This window comes from Brachyhypopomus gauderio, chromosome 3 (genome assembly GCF_052324685.1).
Source record: "Brachyhypopomus gauderio isolate BG-103 chromosome 3, BGAUD_0.2, whole genome shotgun sequence".
In the NCBI taxonomy this organism is placed as follows: Eukaryota; Metazoa; Chordata; class Actinopteri; order Gymnotiformes; family Hypopomidae; genus Brachyhypopomus; species Brachyhypopomus gauderio.
The window spans coordinates 19025799-19050348 of NC_135213.1; the positions used below are offsets into that span (position 1 = coordinate 19025799).

The 24550-nt window shown below is 44.9% G+C and overlaps 1 protein-coding gene across 2 annotated transcripts in view; it reads left to right on the forward strand.

The window, feature by feature from the left end:
• Positions 1-24550, forward strand: part of ptprea (protein tyrosine phosphatase receptor type Ea) — a 59249-nt gene that overhangs the window by 12439 nt on the left and 22260 nt on the right. For both annotated transcript variants that reach the window (XM_077000008.1, XM_077000007.1), the window contains exon 2: positions 18125-18377. The gene's annotated coding sequence lies outside the window, so the exon portion shown is untranslated. The remainder of the gene's footprint in view (positions 1-18124; positions 18378-24550) is intronic.

Genomic DNA, 24550 nt, shown 5'->3' on the forward strand with positions numbered 1-24550 from the left:
CTCACAAAATGTTAAATACGCACTAGTGAGAAGACATTAATCTTTGTGGAAAGCTAGTTCAATCTTCATTTTCACTAATGGCTGACTTACTGTTCTGTCATTGTAACTGTATGTGAAATTTCGGTCAGTGACGTAAAGTTTCCTTGCTCTGGCCACAGAAGGTTGTCTGAGACTGGGTTCTACCTGAACATAGGATCTGAAAATAAACATTTGTTCAGCAAATATAATCCCACCCATGCTATAATAATAATGATGGTGCAAAGCCTCATTTCCCTCTGGGCCTTCTTTGCTTGTTGTGCATTATGATCCAGTAATAGACTGTGATCCAGTAATAGACTGTGATCCAGTAATAGATTGTGATCCAGTAATAGACTGTGATCCAGTAATAGACTGTTATCCAGTAATAGATTGTGATCCAGTAATAGATTGTGATCCAGTAATAGACTGTTATCCAGTAATAGATTGTGATCCAGTAATAGATTGTGATCCAGTAATAGACTGTGATCCAGTAATAGACTGTGATCCAGTAATAGATTGTGATCCAGTAATAGACTGTGATCCAGTAATAGATTGTGATCCAGTAATAGACTGTGATCCTGTAATAGATTGTGATCCAGTAATAGACTGTTATCCAGTAATAGATTGTGATCCAGTAATAGATTGTGATCCAGTAATAGACTGATCCAGTAATAGACTGTGATCCAGTAATAGATTGTGATCCAGTAAGATTTTGTCTCCTCTCCTCAACACATGAAAGCCAAGCCCGTCTGGTCAGCTGTATGACCGCTAGGCTTTAGGAGTTCAGCCAACATATGGAATTACATTATAGGTTAAAACAGATCTAAAGATTTCAGCATGATTCTGTGCTGCAGCAATATGGGTAAATATTGTAATATTGTATAGCATGCAGTCAGCTATAGGAGTCTGTTCTGTTAGACTGCATTGCTTCTTTGGTTTGGTTGCATGATCAAAAGCCAGTCGAGGTTGTCCTCTCCTGCAAGCACTGGACCCTTGTTCTGATCTTCAATAATGAGCAGAACTGATGGATAAAAGACCAGCATCCTATGTCTAGGAATTTATGCAAGTGTATGTGTGTGTGTGTGGGTGAGTGTGTGTGTGTTTGTGTGTGAGGAGGGAGTTGAGGAGGTGGTTGCTTTTGGATTTGATGCTTTGTAACTTGGCTGTTTGTTTATGATCTCAGGAGAAGGACCCAATGCAGACCCTGTTCTGACCCAGTTCTGCAGCTGTGTGTGTGTGTGTGTGTGTGTGTGTGTGTGTGTGTGTGTGTGTGTGTGTGCGCTCGGTTTGTACGCATCCCTGCCGCATCACATCCTTCAGCAGCTGAGCCCTGTGGGGGGTCCGTTAGCCACTTTATCAGTCGGAGGGAGATCCCCTCATCCCGGCTATACAAACGAGTCTCTCCGGCATCCGTGGTAGGAAGCGAGTGCATCGCCATGCCGACCCTGCCCTTCTAGCCGTGGTATAATCGGCTTCCCGCTGGCGGCCAGGAGGGCGCTTGACCTCTGAGACCGCTGCCTTTGTGCTGAAATGACACAGACGCTTTTCAGGAGTCTTTGCTGCTTCTAGTACAGGAAGACATGCACCATGGTGCCTGTCAGCTCTTGAAGAGAGAAGCTGGGTGGTGATGGTGTGTGTGTGTGTGTGTGTGTGTGTGTGTGTGTGTGTGTGTGTGTGTGTGTGGACACTGCGGGGTGTGTTCCTCTTTGTGTGCACACAGTTGGACCAACTCACTGTCATGTGTAAAACAGTATGGTGCAACGTATGCACTGCGCTGACAGCCAAGCCCAAACGAGGCCACATGAGCGTAGCTGTAATTGTGCTCTCTCTTCCAAGTTTAAGGGGATGGTATGGGGGTTTCCGCTGTGGGCTGTGGGGGGTGCGTGTAATTTCAGCGTTCGCATCTCTGAACATGGCACTGTGGGTGTAAATGAAACACAGGCACCCACCGGCGCCTTTGCCAAAACTCATTCCCACAAGATAAAGAGGATTTTTTTTAAAAGTGTGTTTCATTTGCTTGGGCTCAATTAACCGCGTCTCCGCTCTCACAGTGGTGGAGACAGTGTGTGTGCGGATAGCGGCAGTGGGGTAGAAGTTCTTCCCACAGTCGCTGTTTAGATAGTACAGCTCATGTCGGTGTGATTCATCTCTTACTCACTACTGCTATACATCTCCTTTGACTGTCACTGGAAATGCATGACATGGTATCCGTGTCAGAAAAAATTGGCTATTTTTCCCACATAAATTATAATGACCTTCCTTTACACTCAAAACATTTTATACTGTCAAGAGCTTAACAACCTTAAAATGTTATGAAAGTCAATCATGATGCGAAAATGATAAAACTGTGAAATAGTTCACGTTAATTAGACTAGTGTGAGGAATAGCTGCTGATTGGAGATGAGATGTGTTTTTGTCCTCTCATGACATTAGCTGTTCCTAATGGTTACTGCAGGTGTGGATCTGAAAATGTGGTACTAATATCTGACTATCAGATCCATGAGGAAAGGCCACCCCAGCTATCACTGTCACACTGCTCATGCTGACACAATGGGAAGTGATTCACACCAAATGATTCACAGAGTGAAATGATTCACAGAATGAATTGACTCACTGGTTTATATGAGTCCCAGTCACATGCAAGCACTTATTTGACTCCCTGGAGCTTAATTCCCACACCTGGGGACCAGACAGTTCCTACTCAAATTCTCCATTATTGGTCCTGTATCCACATACACTTCTTGGCTCTTTTTTCTTCAATCAGTTCTTATCAGTTTAATCAGGGATTAATGTCTTTTTACCACAGGGCTCCATGTCACACTGCCCGGGCTGCAGGCCTTGCGAAGCACTTCGCACGGCACTACACGCCCCTGCAGAGAATCTCAGTCGGCAGGAAGAGACTGCAGGGCCCTTAGCGTGTGTCGCCGTGTCCAAATGCGCCGCCTCGAGTCTGACACGCCACATACGCTCCCTGCTCCTCCTGCAAGCCCAGTTTAATGATGTGTTTTGTGTGCAGAGCTGGGCGGTGAAGGGTTCAGCCATCTCCTTTGGGAGGCCAAATAACAGGCCGCGTCCGCCCCGTCTCTCCCCTGCCCTGCAATCATGGAGGGGACAGAATCTCGTTATCTGAGCCTCAGCTACCGCAAATCATTAGGAGGGGTGTTGGGATGGCTGCATGCAAGGTGTCTAGTCATTGCCATTGATCTGCCATTAGAAGACGCTGAAGTGTGTGTGTGTGTGTGTGTGTGTGTGTGTGTGTGTGTGTGTGTGTGTGTGTGTGTGTGTGTGTGTGTGTGTGTGTGTGTGTGTGCGATTTTGCCACTGATCATTGTGATTTGCTGTCGTTTGTACTTGTGTGGCCAAAGTGTGAGATTAACTGATCATACGTCAGCTTAAATCATTCACAACAGCCATATGACCCTCTTGGATCATTTTTCATACCGTTGACTGAAGGCAAATTCATCCACCATGACTAAGCTTCTAAATCCAGATCCTGAGTGAGATACTGAGGGGGACTGTTTGACTTATTGTTCTCCAAGGTGTTACATGGTCTTTTAAAGAACTGTTTCCATATGCAGTTTATAGCATTTTAGGAAGACCACTGTAACTGTTGACATCATATAAGCTGGAGCACACTGCACTATACGGTGCCCTAAAGAAGAATAAGCTTACTATATTGACCGAGAATATGATTCCCTACCAGCTGCAATATACGATCAGTGTGGTCTCTGTTGCCCTTGTGCCATTTCCCTTCTTTTAAACATCAGAAGGCAGTATAAAGCTCTTATAGACTGTGATTATGGGGGGATTGTGAAGGCGCCTCCTTCATCCTGATCCAGGAACAGTGGCCTTGGTGGATCTGGGGAAGAGAGACTTAACTTGTGACCTTTCAAAGCTCCTCAGATTCCAAATGATTTTCTGTCATCTCTGCACAGGCCAATAGATCATACTGCCAGAGGGGTAGGAAGCACCCCCATCACACACACACACACACACACACACACACACACACACACACACACACACACACACACACACACACACACACACACTCATTCTCAATAACTATGCTGTCCTGCTTCTGCCAGTGTTTACATCCTGAATTCCTCATTCAGACCCTGGCTCAGAACGGGCAGCAGTGTTGACTCTGACACACTATCAGTCTCTCAGAACACGCCTTTTCTCTCTCCCTGTCTACGTCTCTCTGTCTCTCTCTCTGTCTGTCTCCCTCCCTTAATTTCTCTGTGTCTCTCTCTTGCTCAGATTATTTTCAGCCTCTGGGCTAAACCGTGATAAGACTGTACAGTGTGCGCTGGCTAGCCTATCAGCTGGCTAGCCCATCAGCTGGCTAGCCTATCAGCAGATACCACTTTCAGGAGGAGGGCCTGTGGTGCCCCATGCCGCTAATGGAATAGTTTTTTCCCTGCCCTTTTCATTGTACTGGGAATCTCATTATGGTTACATACCCTGCTACGGCAACAATTTGATTACATTTAATTTCTCTGTGTTAAATGGATACCCTTTTAAAGGGCTTTAAATTGAATTACATTGAGCTGCTGATGTGTGAAATCACTTTGATGGAGGGGGACTTGTTAAAGATACCCATCTCGTATTTGTTCTTTGACATGCTGTTGGCAGTGGTGCAGTAGTGAAGTGGGCACAAGGCCAACAAACTCCTTGAGGGCAACTGATCCCATCTTCCATTTTTAGCTCATCAGTACTCAGTCATGGACAACATTACTCATGCAGCTGATGCTTGAGAAAACCACCATGTCACTTAGGAACGAAGGCAGGCGGTCTTTGGGCTGTGAACACAGAAGTACTGCATGTCTGCAAATGACATCACTGCACATGCAGCACAGCAAAACTTTAACAATGACCACACAAGTCAACTAAAGAGTGTTGAGTTCCATCACAAACCAAGGGGCTGCAGACAAGGGTGTGTACATGGTTTTTTCCCTCATTGTCTCTAAACAAAAACATGTTGGATGCAGTTACTTAATGCAGTAGGGATTAATAGAACGGCACCACCAAACCTTTTGAATAGTAGTATCCACATACTAAAATATAAAATATAATACTAAAATACGATAATAAAATCCAATACTAATATACGATACTAATGAACAATACTATGCTGTGATAATTAAAACCAAGTTTGGCATGGGGTAAATGTGTTGGTGATTCGTTAAGTCAGGGGTACTCAACTGGCGGACCGCGGTCCCCGAACGCAGTCCTGTCCGGACCCAATCACCCCCCCCCCCCCGCCACGGAAAAATTTAGTTGAGTACCCCTGCGTTAAGTCATAATGGGTGTTTTGAAGTTGCTGCTACAACTGCGTGGAAGCTAAATCAGAGTAACATGGCTCCTGCTGTCTGGTTCACAGTGGCCTTAGTCCCTGCCGCTCACCCAGTGCCTCTCAAATCGAGTCGTGAAGTTGTGCACACATGACCCAGATGTAGCATGGGCCTATTGAGAACCCCTAACCCAGTGAAAGGGAGACACTGGTACCAGTCTGGTGTGAGAAGCGACCTCCTTCATTCCCATAATGGTCTGATTATGAGAATGACAGAGAATTAATGTCCCATTTTTGGGGAAAAAACAAGAAAGCGTACAGCTCTAATGATCTAATGATTTGTCCCATATAATGATCTGTTTGCCCATTCAGGCATAGATGGAGGAAAGAGATGAGAAGAAAAGCTCATTTGGATAGTGGGAGGTCACAGACTACTGGACCATTAGAAAGTCCTTATTAGACCCTTAATTACACTATCTTCTCTTAGTTGCACTGCAGAAAAAAATGTCTTCTGTGAAAGAAACAAAATATATTGAAATCTAACAAAAACTATAAAGACAAACAAAGGTAAACAACCTTATGTGCACTTCTTTCTGAAGATTTGAACAAATAAATTTTAACAAATAAATATATAATTAATGTTGTAGTTTGTATGATTCATTTGTATGAAACCTTCACGTTTTCATAGTATCGAGACTGTAGGAGATTATCAAGACTGTATAGGCCACCCCTAAAGAGCACTGCATTTCTAATGGGGATCAAACACACATACACACACACACACACGCACACGCACACACACACACACACACACACACACACACACACACACACACACACACACACACACACGCATCTTAGTGGTAGATGATAAAACCAGCACTTGGGCACAAGATCAAAGATTCTGTTGTATCTGTGCGTAAGTTTCAGATTTTACAATCCAGATTTGTGAGATAATTAAGTTAATTATACTCGTAGACTTGATATTTATGCTGCATTTCTGCTGTAGTGGAGGCTTGAGTCTGGGAAGCTCTGTGCTAACCCATAGGATGCAGGTTCAGATTTCACCTTCTCTCTCTGCTTTGGTTGAATAACTTGGAAGATCGGCCTTTGACAAGTCCTGTGCTGTGTTTGCACCTTGTGTAATTGTTACACACGGTGGGTGTGAAAATAACGCCTCAACACCTCAGCATCCACCTTTACCTTGCAACGTTACAGATTTTTTTATTTGCAGAAACAACATTTCCAGGAAAGCTTTTATGCTTTTCAGCATTTTTAAACTAATTGGGGTTGTGATGTCATATTCTGTAGAATAGATTCTCATATGATTCCAGAGATCTGTGACCCTGGTCTGCATTCACACAAGCTGGGAAGAGAGGATCATTGTTAGATGAGTGGCTTGTCAGCACAAAGCAACAAACATTTTCATTGTCTTTGCTGCTTTCCTGTGGCAGCAGCTGTAGTAATCTGGCACACAGAGCTGTTCCAGGATTTCCATAATCCCACTAGTGAATAACAAGGGTCTAATCTGAGAGAATGCAGACTGTTCTACACCCTGTTCAGAGGGATCCTGATTGCATGTTCTGGTTCAGTCCTGTGTGTTTTCTTCTACTCTTGCAGCCACACATGAACGTAAACACACATCTGGATAAACCAGCTTTAGTGAAGCTGAGTAGCGTGAGGCATCAGGACAGAGGCATCAGGACAGAGGCATCAGGACAGAGGCAGTAGGACAGAGGCATCAGGACAGAGGCAGTAGGACAGAGGCAGTAGGACAGAGGCTGCAGGACAGAGGCTGCAGGACAGAGTCATCAGGACAGAGGCATCAGGACAGAGGCAGTAGGACAGAGGCTGCAGGACAGAGGCTGCAGGACAGAGACAGCAGGACAGAGGCTGCAGGACAGAGACAGCAGGACAGAGGCTGCAGGACAGATGCTGCAGACAGTCAGATTGTGCTGTCTTGGAGCTGAGTGCAGCTGACTAGTCATGCAGATAATAAACAAGACTTCTGGAGAATGCAGTTACCGTGCATCTCGCTAGGCTGGGCTTCATTTGCATGGCCTTGGCACTGTCTCTTTCACACAGACACACATACACACACTCTCTCTCTCTTGCTCTCACACACACACATACACAAACACAAACACACACACCCGTGCAGATGACGCGACACTGCAGATGGCCCAGGGTGGAAGACGTGCAGGCTTGCTGATCTGGGCCTCGTTATTGGGGGGGTCAGATGAGGGTTTGTTGTGTGCAGGATGTGGAGGTGGGAGCTGCAGTGTTTCCACGACTGAATACAGAAGATCAATACAAAAGCTGCTTTCACTGCATTCCAACGCCCTGCGTTTAGAGGCAGCCGAAGGGCTGGAGGGCTGGAGGGCTGGAGGGCTGGAGGGCTAAAGGGCGGGGCCCAGCCCACAGGGACAGCAGCAACTTTGTCATTTAGAAAAATTGGAGATGCTATTATAGACCAGCTATCAGCTTACAGACAAACACTGCCTGTTTTTATATGTCACTTCCTTTTAGGGAGATGTTTTTTCAGTATACGAACAGGATCTCCTCTCCTTTCTTGGCGATACACATTTGTGAGGTGAGCAGACACACACCTACGCCCCCCTGCTCCAGCCAACCCGCTGGACACAAGTGCAGACGGGCCAGGCAATGGAAAATAACCATGGCACCGGGTTGCTAAGCTACATGTGAACATAGGAAGGTGAGGCTCCTCTGTCATAGCCACACATGGGGAATGGTCATTATGTCAGACCTCACAGGCACCGCAGGTGATGAGCTGCATGAATGCTGCCCTTGTGCACATACACACAAACGTGTGTGTATATGGAACAGACTGCATGTGTACCTGTGGATCTGTACAGTGTGAGAAGAACACAGTATTGACATGGAGTGAGACAGAGCAGTGCTCTGCCAGGGGCAGTTAGCACACTCCCATCATCCAACCTAACTGCCCCGAGGCATCTTCTCATATGCTGCACATATGGCTGTAGGCGAGTGAAACTGACCTGAAGTGTGTATGTTTGTTTGTGTGTGTGTGTGTGTGTGTGTGTGTGTGTGTGTGTGTGTGTGTGTGTGTGTGTGTGTGTGTGTGTGTGTGTGTGTGTGTGTGTGTGTGTGTGTGTGCCTTCAATGCAGTTGAACTGCCCTTGGGCCTCAGACCTGGCTCTTGGCTCTCTCCCCCGAGACTCAGACGTCTCTCATCTCAGACTGAGCCATGACTCCTAGGACTCAGCCCTGTCTCAGACACCCCTGTTGGCTCAGACTCAACTCTGTCTCCTCAGACTCAACCCTGTCGGCTCAGACTCAACCCTGTCGGCTCAGACTCAAATCTGTCGGCTCAGACTCAATCCTGTCGGCTCAGACTCAGTTCTGTCTCCTGAGACTCAGCCCTGTCTCCTCTGATTCAGTTCTGTCTCCTCTGATTCAGTTCCATCTCCTCAGACTCAGCCCTGTCTCCTCAGACTCAGCCCTGTCTCCTCAGACTCAGCCCTGTCTCCTCAGACTCAACCCTGTCTCCTCAGACTCAGCCCTGTCTCCCCAGACTCAGCCCTGTCTCCTCTGATTCAGTTCCGTCTCCTCAGACTCAGCCCTGTCTCCTCAGACTCAAACCTGTCTCCTCAGACTCAACCCTGTCTCCCCAGACTCAGCCCTGTCTCCCCAGACTCAGCCCTGTCTCCTCTGATTCAGTTCCGTCTCCTCTGACTCAGTTCTGTCTCCTGAGACTCAGCCCTTTCCTAGTGTCTGAGGAGCATCCACACTCCCTCCTCTCTGATTCCATTCTTAGCTCTCTCAGTCTCTCTCTGTTTATTCCTGCCAGACATGTAGCCATGCTAGGGAGGAGACCAGCTGGTTTGATTTGAGCCCTTTTTAAAAAAGATAACAGGGGATACGTAAAACATTTGGCTGTTGAATCATTTCATGGATCCTAAAGCTGTAATGTGTTGTAGCTGGATAAGAACACAGTTAGCCCAACTCCCTTCCATCCAGACACCAGGGAAAAGATGCAGTTTCCCCTGAACAATGGCCTGATGTCCACTTTATGGGTGTTTTCCTTTTTTCCTTTAGTCTATGGATATTTTTAGGTGTACATTTTTCTTCTTTTCTTTTTTTGTCTTTCCTTCTTTGGGGGTGATAGGGTGTGTAGTTATGCCTCACAGTAAATCACCTGACTGCTGTTGCGCTGATGTAGCCACGGCAATCCAACGGGTTCAAGATTCCATCTTCTGTAGTATGTGTTAGGGACAAGCAGTACTAGCTAATGTGTGTGTGTGTGTGTGTGTGTGTGTGTGTGTGTGTGTGTGTGTGTGTGTGTCTGCGTGCGTGTGTGTGTGTGTGCTATTCTTCCGGCACAAACACGATGCATGTGCAAAGCAATCAGTCTCACTGACTGTAAAGGACATGATACATATAGTACAGAGTTCTTATTTTCATCCTTTCTATCTCACTCTTTCTGTTCTCATACTGTGGCTAATTTTACATCCTTCTTTACTGGACCACAAACCCCCAGCTTCCACACAGGAAATGATGTCATATTCTTCTCTTCCTGCAGCTCTATAACATGCTGTTGGTCAGCTAGGATTCATGCAGAAAAGAGTATTGACTGGCTGCTGCTCTGTTCTTTAAGCTCAGAGACTGGTCGGGGTTCTGTTTTGTTCTTAAAGCCTGGAGACTGATCAAAGTTCACTTTTGTTCTTAAGGCTTGGACAGTGGTCTGGTACCCTGTCTTCTTAAAGCTGGTAGATTTAAAGCTGAATTAATGCTATTCGAAAAGCAGTTATGTAGCCACCTTTACTATGACAGATGTGAACTGAGGGGTGTTTGCCTCAATAAAATCCAAGTTTCTCAGGCAAATCCATGGGACACACTGATTAGTCTGGTGAAACAATATTAGTACTGTGTCCTGTTGATGAAGTAACAGTGAATAGTAATCGGCTAAGAGACCCTTTCTGTTCAAGGCAAAGCTAATCTCATATGTCTCATACTTCTAAAGTATTCGTCTCTCTCTCCCTTTGTTATGAGGTTTAAGGAAGAGGCTTACAGATCTAATTTGCTCTCTTAAATATGAGAGGGAGGAGAGTGAATTCCAGTGTTTCTCAACAGTCTGATATTATCAGCAAACATTCTGCTTGTGATGGCTGAGGGCCAGTTAGGGACCAGAATGCAAAAAGAAAAAAAGTGTGAGAGGGCTAAAACAGAGAAGCCAGAGAAAGCGAAAACTAACCTCAAGATTCTGCACAGCCAAAGGTAGCCAGAGGCTGAGGTCCGTATGTCCTCTCTCTCTCTCTCTCTCTCTCTCTCTCTCTCTCTCTCGCTCTTTCTCTCTCTCTCTCTCTCTCCACTCACCTACCCCTTTCTCTCTCTCCACTCACTTCATGTCTCCCTGTCTCTCCTCACACACCTTCTCTCTCTCGCTCTCTCCACTCACCTCCTTTCTCCCTCTCTCTCCTCACACACCTCCTCACTTCTGTCCTGTCTCTCCTCTCTCCTGCCCCTCTAAAGGAGTATGGGGACCAGGCCGACAGGTTTGAGCTCCCTAGTAAACACCATTAATCGGAATAAGGGAACTTCTTCAGGCTACGTGCCCCTGACAGCCGTGTCTGTGCTGCTCACTCATCCGGAACCTTCTCTGATCAACAGCTCCAGCTCATCAAAATCCCATTCGTTAATGTTCAACAACTCCAGCGGTTAAATGAATTATCGAATGCATCCCCATGTTAGACTCAGTACATTCATAGAAAGGGAATCTAGCAGAATATTTAAGGATGCCAATTTATGCAGAAGCTGTGGTGAGTTTTCAGTGCTGTCACATCAGCTTGTTGTGGAATTTATCTGTACGAAAACATGACACTTCAAAGTTATTGACAATACTTCAATTTACTGCTCAGACTAGCTGGATTTGGACTGTGTGTTGTTGGTCAGGATGGGTACTGCTATTGGCTGATAACTGCCTTAATCGAAGGAAGCTGGTGTTGGTAAATTGTTTTTGGTAGGTGTTGTTGGTAGGTGGTGTTGGTAGGTGGTGTTGGAAGGTGGTGTTGGTAGGTGGTGTTGGAAGGTGGTGTTGGTAGGTGGTGTTGGTAGGTGGTGTTGGTAGGTGGTGTTGGTAGGTGTTGTTGGTAGGTGTTGTTGGTAGGTGGTGTTGGAAGGTGGAGTTGGAAGCTCCTATTCTGGTGGCTCAGTTTAATTCCTACGCTTAGATCTCAGCACCTAGATTATTTCTTTAATTGCAGTTCTGTCTGCACTGAGAGATTCTTCTGTAATACTCTAATCTAACAGACCCCACCCTGAAGCTGCACAGAGATACTTTATCCCATGGAAGCACACATGACTGCTGCAGATGTGTGTGTGTGTGTGTGTGTGTGTGTGTGTGTGTGTGTGTGTGTGTAAAGGAGAACCATAGATGTGTGTGTGTAAAAAATATCAAGGGAAGATACAGATTGTGCGTGTGTGTGTGTGTGTGTTTGTGTGTGTTTGTGTGTGTGTGAGTGCGTATGTGTGTGTGCACTATTCTACGTGAACGCAAAATGAATCATAGGTGACAGGTGTGTGTACTCTCACACTTGCCACAGATAGTTATTTTTACCCTCAACAAAAAAAGAAAAGTAAGTAAATTATGCTGAGCAGTACACGAGGCGCAGAGCGAGGCTGATTTATAGACTGCATCTCTCTTCTTCTGGGCTATGAGGGAGGCTCACACCCTCACAGCCACAGATCTGTGTCCTGAAGCAGAACCACGCAACTTGCGTCTCTGGTCCCTGGGCCTTGGAATGAAGTAAATCCAAAGAATGGCTCAATACGCTTTATATGAACAGTCTGAATGGACCGGAACACAATGGGACAAGACAGTAGGGAATCTGGGCCCTGAAGGTTATCTGGAAGACACCTAAAGCTGAGTCTTGGGTTCTTATTAAATCTCCCGGAATAAGACTTCATTGTGTGTGCTTCAGCTCTGCTGTACCTCTGGACTGCCCCAGCCTCCAGACACCTCCGGAGCCCCTTCTGCCCCTCACAGGCCCCTTCTGCCCCTCACAGACCCTGCATGGCTGGGCCGGGCCAGGTGCAGGGGGCTGTCACAATGCCTTCCTTATTCCCCCACTCGGGACCATCCGCTGGTGTGACTACCCTAAGTGTCCTGCAAAGGGGGGGGGAGGGAGAGAGAGAGAGAGATATTCTGGTAAAGAGGAAGATGGAGGCCACAGTTCTCTGACGGGGGTTGTTGAGTTCAGTGAGAGAGTTGAGACACTGGGAGAATGCATTGGACCCAGTTCACTTCCTCACTACTCTGTGTTCTTTCTGTGAAAACAGTGTGTATTTGCATGCTAATATTTCTCTCATTAACAACACACTGTGCTCCTTTACCTGTCAAGCAATGGAGGGCCCCCTAATTTCATGGAAATCAATAAAAATACATAATTCAAGATAAATAGATATGAATAGCTGTGAAGCTTTGTGCATGATAATATAACCTTATTTCTGTTTCATTTTCATAGTGGCAGTTGAATACCATATTCAGTATCTGCATATTAGTTATATGGTTCTGAGTTGAGTTAGTGTGTGAGCAGTCTACCATCATTGAATAAAAATATCTGCTGTAACCTGTAATATAAAAAAAAGCAGTAATCTCTATGCTAAAATGAAACCATTTTTTTTCTGTGTCTGGAGGTTTTCTTAATACATAATATTTCAAAACATTCTGAATTTATATTTGGATATATGTATTAACATCAATTACAGTGTGTGTAAGAGGAGGTATGCCCATTTTTGTATGTTATGCATGCAGCATCTCCAACCTTCACTCTAAGGATCATATATTTCAAATACAGATGTTATATCATCTTTACAACTTTATATAATGTCAGCTGATGGCCACATCAGCCCCCAGACACAGACACGCAGAAACACCTTTAGTCTCAGGGTTTGTTCTTTGATGCCTAACCATGGTGCAGTCATATTATTATTAGCTTTGTTTTCTCAGCTTTAAATTTCACTGTAAGGAAACAGATGCCTACAGAAGGTGAAAGCTTCATAATGGGAAAGCAAAATACATGTCCGGAAAACTGAGATAGCACGATGGTCTGATAGATGATCCGATAGAGGATCTGATAGGTGATCTGATAGAGAGGTACAATGCTGACTAGGTGAAAGGGTGGACCTGTATTTTTTTCCCTCCACAACAGAGGCATAACACGGGATATGGGAGTCTGCTGCCAAAGTTCTGCTTAATGAGAAGATAAATCATAACTTTATTTTTCTTTCTGCGGCTTTTTCCATATCACTAATAACCCAAATAGCCTGCATGTACTCTGCACACCCAGTCTGTGGCCTGACAAGACTCTGTTAAAAATGGTCTTCATTACCCAGATTGATTGAAAGTGGAACATGGAAAAGAGGTCTTTGACAGCTACTTTGAGACAGAAAGATGACGTGTGACTGGCTTTGCCTTCCTGAGGGGCAGCGTGCGGGCGAGGGGGACCTGGTCTGTTTCCAAGCGTGCTACTTTGTCACTGATTGCTACAGTGGAGACAGTGAAATGGGCAAAACCCCCAGGGCAGAAGAGTTCGATCTGGGCTTCCATTGGTCTGGCCCACTTCAATTCCTTGTTAGGACAATTTTATGCACAAACCATGTATAATCATGTTTGTCAGATCCAAAGAGTAAGCTAGGTGGCCTACATGTTTGTCATCAGGTCTTCTTTGTAGCTGTAAATGGTATTTGCAGTTTTACACTTTAAGCATTATTCTGCTTATATGATTATTGTCAATGCTTGTAATCTTTGAATTTCCACACACAGTAAATTTCCACATGCCAATACAGACTAACTTAAGACAAGCACCTCTGAAAAATGTAGTAATGAGGAGATTACTGCAGTATATTTAAAAAAACAACATGCACAGTGATTTGCATTTGCCATTTTGGATCCATTCTTGCAGAAACTGAAGCTTCGAAAGGGGTCACTAACCTTTTCTCACAAGCGTCCTACTTTGCTGTGTGCATGCACTGAACACAAGAAACTCAATTACCATTCATGCATTTAAGCAACATTGCACAGATCACGCAATCTACATATCAATCAGATCTTGCATATCAAGCACACCTTACAAGACAGACTAGTGAATTCACTTGCAGAGGATGGATGCTGGAGCCTTCCATGCCTATGTAGCCCAACACAATGTTCCCTCCTCTTGCTCCTTTCCTTTCAAAGAAATGGCTTGCCCTTCATCCACGGCTGATTAGACTCCACATGGTCCCTCTACACACCTTCGACATTCACAGAAATGACATGGCACACAAACGTGCAGGGTAGAACAGTACACGATGACCTCCGTAATTGGCTGCACACTTGTTCGACACATAAAAGGGCCTTAACCAGATTTCACGCGTGGAGAACTCCCATTTGCAAAGCTGCCCCTTTCATCTACAGTGCTAAAGGTCATGCTCAGACCGCCACTCCCTGCTGTGGAGGCTCAGGGAAAGATGGGAAGATAAAAGGTGTGTGTGTGTGTGTGTGTGTGTGTGTGTGGGTGTATCTGTGTGCTTGCGCGTGTGTTGTTCATTGATCTTAAGCTACTTACATCCCCTCTGACTGAGGATGGATGCCTGCAATCAGATTATGTCATTCATACGGGCTGCTGGCAGTGCTTGAATGAAAGCAATTATCTGGAAACCTAATGATTTAGCTTCTTTTGGCTTCATCTTCTTGCTTTGTCCCCTTCTTCTTCTATTTCTGAGTTAGACACTGTCCATTGGTATTTTTGTCCTTTGTATCCATGTCTAAATCTATTTGTAAATCTAATAAAGTATATACAGTAAATCTGTATATACACTGACCAGCCAAAACATTTAAACCACCTGTCTAATATTGTGCAGGTCTCCCTTATAGTGTCACCACAGCTTTGACCCACTGAGACATGGACTCCACAAACCTCTGGAGGTATCAGAACATCTGGCATCTGGCCAGACATTAACAGCAGTTCCTTTAAGCTTTGTTAGTTGGAATATCCAGAGATTGGATTTGCTTTATCTAGCACATCCCACCGGTGTAATGCTCGGTTGGAATGAGACCTGGGGAGGCCAAGTCAGTACCATGTACCTCTGTCATGTTCCTCAAACTGTTCCTGAACAGTTTTTTTGCAGTGTGGCAGTGTGTGCATTTTCCTGCTGAAAGGAAATGGAAGATTTAGAGAATACCCTCGGGGTATACCCCTGCCATGAAGCACCACAATCGATCTGCAGTGTTTAGAGTAGGTGGTACATGTAAATGTAACATCCCCATGAACGCCAGGACCCTAGCTTTCCCAGCAGGACCTTGCCAACAGCATCATACCTCTGTGGGATTGCCTTCTTCCCATAATGCATCCTGGTGTCATCTCTTCCCCAGAAAACAACTCACATGCACACATATATACTTCCCGCATCTGTTACATCAGATTCAAGGATTGACTGTTGACTTGCAGCCTGATATATCCCATCCATGGACAATGGCCCTGTAATGGCATAATCAATGTTATTAACTTCAACTGTCCATGGACTTAATGTTATGGCGGATCAGTGTATGAATCATATTTTGTTTTGAAAGACCCAGTCACCATTAGTTATGTTACAGCAAACTGAAAGAACACTTTCATATCATTCAAGTAGGAGAGTGTAGTAAAGTATTGTGTAGCTACATTCAAGTACTACATCAGTACAGTACACTTACAATCTGTTGGCATGTAGTGGTGACATGAAACACCAGGACAGATGTTCAGGTTTAGGTATCAGATTTAGGTATGAAAGTGAATTTGTTTTGTCTTCACATGAACATCAGCGTGGTGACTGTTGGCCAACAGCATGGCTTCAGGTGAACCTCAACAAACAAACAAACAAACAAACAAACAAGCAACAAAACACATGACAAGTCACTGAAATATCCAGAGCAGCATACAAAAAAAGAATACAAACCCTTCTCTGACTCCATAACTGCCCACAAAAATTAGAAACCCCAACGCACCCCTGTGCTTTGACAGGTGACTCTAGTGTATATAAGAGGAACCTAGACAACACACACGTATGGGTTGGTGCTGCATGTTCAACCTTTCAAGAAGGCCTGGTCTGAGACAGAACAAGCAACCGCCGCAGGCTTTCAGAGGCGAAACCCACCCGGGACAGCCGTGCCTGCTGGGAGCCTCGTCTGCAGTGTGCCTCGTCTCACCAGCCAATCAGAGCCCAGCTCTGCCCACGGCGGGGACGCCCTAACAGGGGAGATATGTCAAAACACAGGGGAAGTGAGCGCAGGGAGAAGCGAAGAGAAAGAAAACAGAAAATAGGAGACAGACAAAGCCAGACACAACACGCCATGTATCCTGGGACTTAAAAAAAACTGATGGCAACATGTTTTGATGTGATGTTTGAGACGGAGCGTCTGCTTGGTAAATTATATGCAGATATGTTTCGGTCACCCTGTTACGGACATCAAAGCACCCTCAGCAACTCAGAGCAAATCTCGAGTGAAAAGTCAGCCCTCAAATCACTTTTGTTTTAATTATTTTCTGCCTGTCACAGAAATATGAGTGTTAGCTTTTCTTTTAAACCAACGTGACATGAAGTCTGGGGGACTTTCTGATGGAATGTGGCCACCTTACCCATAATTCCATTGGTGAGGATTGGTAGGATTGGGGGGGATTGGGATGGGGGTGGGAGGTATGTAGAAAAAAAATCTAGCTGCAGCTCAGTCTGGTTGCTAGATGAGAACGTCACCATAGCAACAGCTTGGAATGTTCAAGCACCAAGGATTCTTTAGCCTTGCTATTTTCCCAGGTAGATAAATTGTGTTGTGCCACCCCTGGTCTCTCCTTTTCTTTCCTGCTTTTCTCTGCCCCCTCTCTCTCCCTCTCGCTCCTCCTAATCTCTCCGTCCTTCCCCTCTCTGTTTATGCCCATTTCTTCTGGCTCACCCCCCAGTCTCATTTGAATTCATATATGGTACGTCCTCCAGGGGTTTCAATGGATCCCACAGCGTTGGATCTCTGGAAGGAGACGTTGCAGTCGTGACGCTCGGGGTGGTGTGTGCAGTCCTGTATACCCTAACGCGCCAAGCTGTTCAAATATGCAAACACTTACAAGAACCTCACAGCTGTAGGTCGAAGGTGTAGGTGCATTTCAGTCAAATCTACATCTGTAAATACAAACTGGTGCGCTTAAATTAAAACATGTAGATAATATATTTGACAAGGGCTTTCTCTACTGGCAATGTATTCAGTGTTGAAGAAATGTATGGAAGAAAAAAAAAAAGAATGTAATAAAAATATTAAATTCTTCACTCACATAATGCTATCATGGTATTTGTTATTAACAGCCTTTGCCCAAAGAAAAAGGAAGAACACAGGGTACAATAAAAGCTCCATGATTCTCGTTCCTGAATCTGATTGTGATCATCTGCCAGAACATCTTTGTTCATGTTAGAGTCTGATTGCAGCCTTTTTCTGCTATGATGCTTCGTGGCCTTTGAGGCCCTGATGAACATGATGATTTGACATTTTGGCTCATCCTGTGGGACTAACAGGTTGGTCACAATGTTAGATTAGACAGGTGCTCTAATGCTGTGCCACTCAGGAGGCTTTCATCACACCAGATGTGTCTGTGTCTGTAGGTTATCAGTTTGCTGACCTGCTATTTCACAGTGACATAATCTTTGCATACTAACAAGCTGCAGTCTTCACTTAGCCTTGAATAAATAATGTCCACATGGATTAATATCTAACCTAAATATGTTTCTCTTCCTTTATCTCTCTCTCTCTCTCTCTCTCTCTCTCTGCAGGTGGAGAAGTGCTAAGTTTGACTGGGAGCGTGCCACACCTGTCCATAAATACTCACCCAAAGAGAACGAAGGGAGAGAGACAGGAAAACGAGTCCTAAAGTCTGCCGACGAGAGAGAGAGAGACAGTGAGAGAGACAGAGAGAGAGACAGAGTAGAGGCGGTACAGAAGACATGTGACAGCCGGTTGCTTCCAGCAGAATGCCGGCTACGATGGACACTAGAATCAGCAGGCACTAAATCTCTTCTCTATCAGGTACATTCATGCACCAGAAAACTGTCACCTTGACGAATGGGTATAGGAAGACATAACCGTTAAGGGTAACGCAAGCTATTTACGGCACGTTTTGTGCAGTGATTTTATGTCCAGCTACTTGAGTTTGTCATGTATAAATACACAGACACCCACACCCTCACACCCCCACAGCCACAGACACAGAGAACCTCATACCAACACATAAACTGGGAACTTAAAGAGGTATGTGAAAGGTGCACAAATTAGTAGCTCTGAAATCTGTAACAGCACTGACTTCAGACGAGAATTTCACACATTCATTTCTGGTGTCTGAGAAAGAAGCAGGATGACAACTCGCAACAGCACATGGCACCTCAGTTAACTAACCTCAGTTAACTAACCTCAGTTAACTCAGTTAACAGTTAGCCTGTGCTAAACAAATACAGCACAAACAAGCAGCAGGTTCCACCACTACGTACCGCAGTACAAAAATAAATGACCCTCTTCTGGCTTGTGGTCCATTGTAAAACGCAGGCATGTGCATTTGACTGAATGCAGCGGCCTGTGTTAAAGTGCATCTCATTGCCTATTTGTGCTGGTCATGTTTGTTGATTTGCTTGCAGACATTTGCCAGGGGATGAGGCTTCTCTCATACCCGCTCTCACAATCAGAATGAGAATCGCTTTAATCGCCAAGTATGTTGCACATACAAATAATTTGTTCAGGAGAGAGCACCCATGAGGGACGTGGATGATGTGTATGACGTGTAACACATGTTGAGGTGATATTGAGGAGCTCTCACTGAGGGGTTTACAGATAAGAGTCTTTAATTAGAGCCATCAATGTAGTTTAAACCACGGCCTGCACTGCTTCTCCCATAATGCCACACTGTGTAAATAAAACAGCACACTAGCATACTGAATCCCAGGTGGGAGCAAAACTGTGTTTTTAAATGTGTGTATGTTTACTCAGGGATCACCATGTGTGTTTGTTTCACATCACTGTTGCTGAGGACACTGTGACATTGCTGCTCTTGGTGTGTATATATATACCTTCACAATATGTGTAGATGAGACCTGAGTCTGTAGGTGTCTCATTGCATAAGTGAGGTTTTTTGTATAGTGGGCACAAGATCATTGGCCATCACTCTGATCCACCTCAGAAGAGAAAGTGGGTTCCATCGTCTTATGAAGCGACACAGGTTTCAATTAATAAGGGATGTGTGTTTGTGTAGTTGAAACAGAAAGGGCAATTTTGTATGTGTGTGACAGAAGGAGAAGGGGCCTGTGTGTGTGTGTGTGTGTGTGTGTGTGTGTGTGTGTGTGTGTGAGCGTGTCTCATTTCCTTGTCGGAATGGAACAGGAAGGCTGGCTGCTCAGGAAAGGAAACTGCGTCTATCAAACACCAGATATGAACAGATGGAGGACAGCATGTGCTTACACTGCAAAACACACACTCACACACACACACTCACACACATACACCCACATACACTCAAACACACATACCCACACACACGCAAATACACACACCACACCCACAAAACAGTGTAGATGTGACCCAAATAGTTCACTCCAAATCCCAAGCATAATGACTGGTGGGGACTTTTATTCTGAAGGGGCTAAAGGAGGAAGCAGCATTACCGCCCAAAGATAAAATGGCTATCCAACCTCTGTAGACCAATCAGCTCCCTATAACTCTGTATAATACTGTACAATGTGTTAGGGAATGTAATGACTAAGGCCAGTGTCTTCTTCACTGCCGTCTCCTTCACTCTCCAAGTGTTCTTACGTAGTTCTACTCTAGTTAGAGTGATCACTGAAGTGACAGTTCTCCACAGGCAAACAGCATGAGCATCATGTCACACTAATTAAATGCCTGTACACCACACACACACACACACACACACACACACACACACATTTAGGCCCTCTTCCGACACCACCACTGTGTCTCCAGGACTATGTTGTTGTCTCGAGTGTTTCTCAGTTATCTCAGGTCTCTTCCCCAATCGTTTCCTTGATCGGCCTGTGTCAGATGCTGTAGCTGAGACATGAGATTACACAAGATTTGAGCTGCTGGACTCCTGTCGCTGACATTCGACAAACACATAGCCAGCATGTTGAGCAGAGCACGACACACTCTCCATCCTGCATACTGCTTCAAACCGCTTCAGGTCAACACTCTCCAGTGTCTCAGCACACCACATACATATATCATACGTGTTTCATGTACCTTACACATGCACTGCATAATTTTCAATTATTCATTTTAGTGAAGTTACTCACATGCTAACATCGCTAAACAAGGTTAGTGTGCAGGGATTTCAGGCGAGGCCAGTGTTGCAAGCCCTCTTCATTCACCACTGACACACTTATGCAATGTGAATGGCTTTCTTCAGACTGCTCGTCCAATCAGAGCACGGACATATTTCACTGCCATGTCCATTGTTTTCAGCTGGCATGTCTCCCCTCCCACACACAGGAGTAATTAAATTAAGGAGTTCCACTGTTCTGGAACACTCCAGGCATTTATTTGGCTGGAATGTTGCACATGTTTTGGAACTCTTGTTTTTGGCATTCCGGTTGTTTATGTGGTTCAGCGTCAAGGTATAACACAATTCTATCCATGACAACAATGACAACAACAACACAAATAACAACAACATTGCAGTTAGAACAATGACTATGACTATGACAGCAATGTAGTCACAACAATGACAACAGAAGAGGATAAGAGGATAAGGACATTTTAGGTGGATTGTGGAGTTATCTTAAATGTTTTCATTATATATTATTATATATAATGAAATATATAATGAGATATATAGTATTTATTTTCAATATGTATATAATAAATGTGCAACTGAACATGCACTAACACTGCAGAACACTGAGCAAATAATACAGTCATACAGTCAAATGTTATTCCTACACACTGCTGAGTGCACGCACACACGCACGCACACACACACACACACACACGCACACACACACACACACACACACACACACACACACACACACACACACATAAACACACGGCTTTCCTGTGTGTCTGTCACCATGGACAACAGGTGTAGAGTGGGTGGCATTTAGCCGTGTGGTTGCTGGAAGTGGGTCTCTCCTCTGCGTTCCCCACAAACACCACTCTGCATAAACCTGCTCAGTTCACATCTCTCTCCCTCCTAGCTAAACATAGTACAGCAGTAAATGGCCCTTATACTCCACCATAAAGAAGTCATGTCGACTGAGTCCACCACACAGTCTGTTTTTGAATTGTATGTTGAATACATGCCTGCATGCACACCCACACCCACACAGGGAAGTCTGGATTACTGAATCTATCAGGTCTGGGCAGAGGATTCAATGCAGTTTCTCTCTCTCCCTCCCTCTCTCTCTCTCTCTCTCTTTCTCTCTCTCTCTCTCTCTCTCTCCCGTTTCCATTGCTTTTCCTTTCTTCCTGTTTTCTCCTTGAATCAAGTGCCTGTTCTCCATCTGTAGAGCACTCACTCCCCTCTTCTCTTTCTCTCTTCTTCCCTTCCTTCATCCCCCTATCCAGCTCTCCCAAACTTATCTATCTTTCATTTTCTCTTGCTTTTCATCCTTCTTTCCATATCCCAATTCCCTCGCCTTCCTTCAAACGCACCACGTGGAGAACATCTCCAGCTCTGGGCAGCAAGAGAACACTGTCATGGAAAATAACCTGTGCAGGCCCAGCATGTGGGGACTTTTGTCTTGTTTTCTGCCGCCATCACCTGTGCGGGGAAACTGCCAAGAAAGCCTCATGCATCTAAATCAATGCCCTACATAAAGCAGTCAGGTGGTGCTGTCACCAGACTGCAGCACAACGGTGGTTTGCTGATCACTCTTTTGCTTTTTCTTTGCACTATTTTAAAAATGGAGGCATTTGAGGGTAATAATCATCGATAAGGAATCACGGCACTTTACCTATCTGTAATCAAATGGTTTGCACTCTTCCAGTAGCTAATAGCTATTCTCAACTCATGTGTTAAGAGTCTGAGAGTTTTGTGACAGAAGGAGAACTGTATCTGCTGATGCCCAAACAGGCATGATGATTGGTGTTTGGAGTTTTTGTTCAAACTGACGCTCACAAACCTGGCTGTTTATCAGGATCAAGTATCAACTCAAGGAAGCAATCTTCACATTTTCAATGATTTCACATGGTAAATGACTGCACTTTTATCTCCGACTGCAGGAGCATGTGGTGATGGAACAGGTTAAATGATCATGTACTTAGATTATCATTCACCAGGTTTAGGAATGTCTCATGTATTCAGACCATGTGGTGTAAAGAGTTGTTCCACACTCCCTCCATGTGCTTTACAAGCAATGGATTTGCTGTCCTGTCTCTTTTATAAATTTTATAAAAAAATTTGTGAATATGAAGATCAGAACAGATTTAATGCCATGGGCCCTCCACACAAAGATATAAACTGCTATGTGTATCACACACACACACACACACACACACACACACACACACACACACAATCTGTATCTTCCCTTGATATTTTTTACACACACACATCTACGGTTCACACACACAGCACAACACACACACAGCCTTTCCAAGGACAATACCTCACAGATTTCATACTGTCATGTACCCAAACACACATGCTCAGCACCAAGCTGCTAATGTCTTATTCTCTTCATGGTGTAATTAAAGGTGGATCTTTTCTTCTTTACACCCCCCCCCCCCCCCCCCACACACACACACACACACACACACACACACACACACACAAAACTGAAATAATCATCGCTGCTGTCACCAAGTAAGACTCACATTTCAGTAAATATTTACTCATTAATTAGCCTACAGTCTGGTTCAGACAGGCAACACAGAGCGCTTTCTAACTAGGCCCGTTGGCTTCGCCAATGTTCAACACCTTAGTCATTTAATTGCTGTTGCTTTGCTGCTTTTAGGGACACAATTTTCTCTCTGTAATATTCTGCTTGTATCATTTTTGAATGGTGAGTCCAGAAATATCTTGTTTTTCTTAGTCTGGTCTAAAGAACATGCCATTTCTGCTGACATGACGGTGACCTGTTGTTGTGTTTGGCTCTGTGTTGCTTTGCTGTCTTGGTCACAGGATGGTGAGTCACCTGTTCACCTTATTCCTACCACCAGGTGCGCTCTACTATTCGATGACATATTTACAGATGAAATACTGGCCAACATAAAACTCAAAAGCCTGTACATGGTGGCTACACTCACACATTCGTCGCCTCAATTTCACGGCTTTTCTCACACTTCTTACAAGAAGTGTAGGGCAACGTGACAGCAAAGTCATTGCACGCGACCCATCGGCTTGTGACCCAAAGCAGCGATGTCTGTGGCCGCTGAGTCTTCTCTCCGTGTCCAAGTCCTGTGATGAGAAGCGAAGCCTCTTTTCTGCGGGACTCAAGGTCACCCTGATCTCAGGATCCCGAGGATGGAGACGCTGTTCGCCTGTGTACAGAGATGGAGAGCGCTGCTGCACGCTAAGCGCTGTGATAATGTAAACTCTGCTGGCGCACGGCGCGGTTGCCTGGCGGCCACAGGCAGCTTCTGCCATGTCGTTAATAGCATAACTCACTGAGACGGTTCCGGTGAGCTGCACTGCCTCTACGGCTTTATTAGAGACGAGGCGCCATTATTAGCCTTTCGGACATTCCTCCCTGAGGAAGTGATTAGCAAGTGCATTACGGAATCCCAATAAAATGCTTTTAACAGAGGGCAGCGTGGGATGACATTTGGTCTCAGACAACCAAACCCAGTAGGTGGAGAAAGGGCTTCTGAAGCTGAATAGCTGAAAGCACTCACCACTGGGCTGATCGAAATGTGCAGCTTTTAATTCAGCCTTAGAGACTGTGTATCGCAAGAAAAAACAACCCACCCAAAGTAGTTAAACATACTGCAGCCTCTAAACAAGGTTCTAGTAAGAAGGCCTAAACACACACACACACACACACACACACACACACACACACACACACACACACACACACACACACTCTCTCTCTCTCTCTCTCTCTCTCTCATGCTATTAGTTGTTTCTTTAATTCACCGGTCCACTCCACAGTTCAGTTCTGTGTGAATATACGTCTGCTGCTCTGAAGCTCCGTGATTCTCCCTCTAAGACGTTGCAGTAATCCTGGCAATTTAGACTTCAGTCTAGCCAAGTC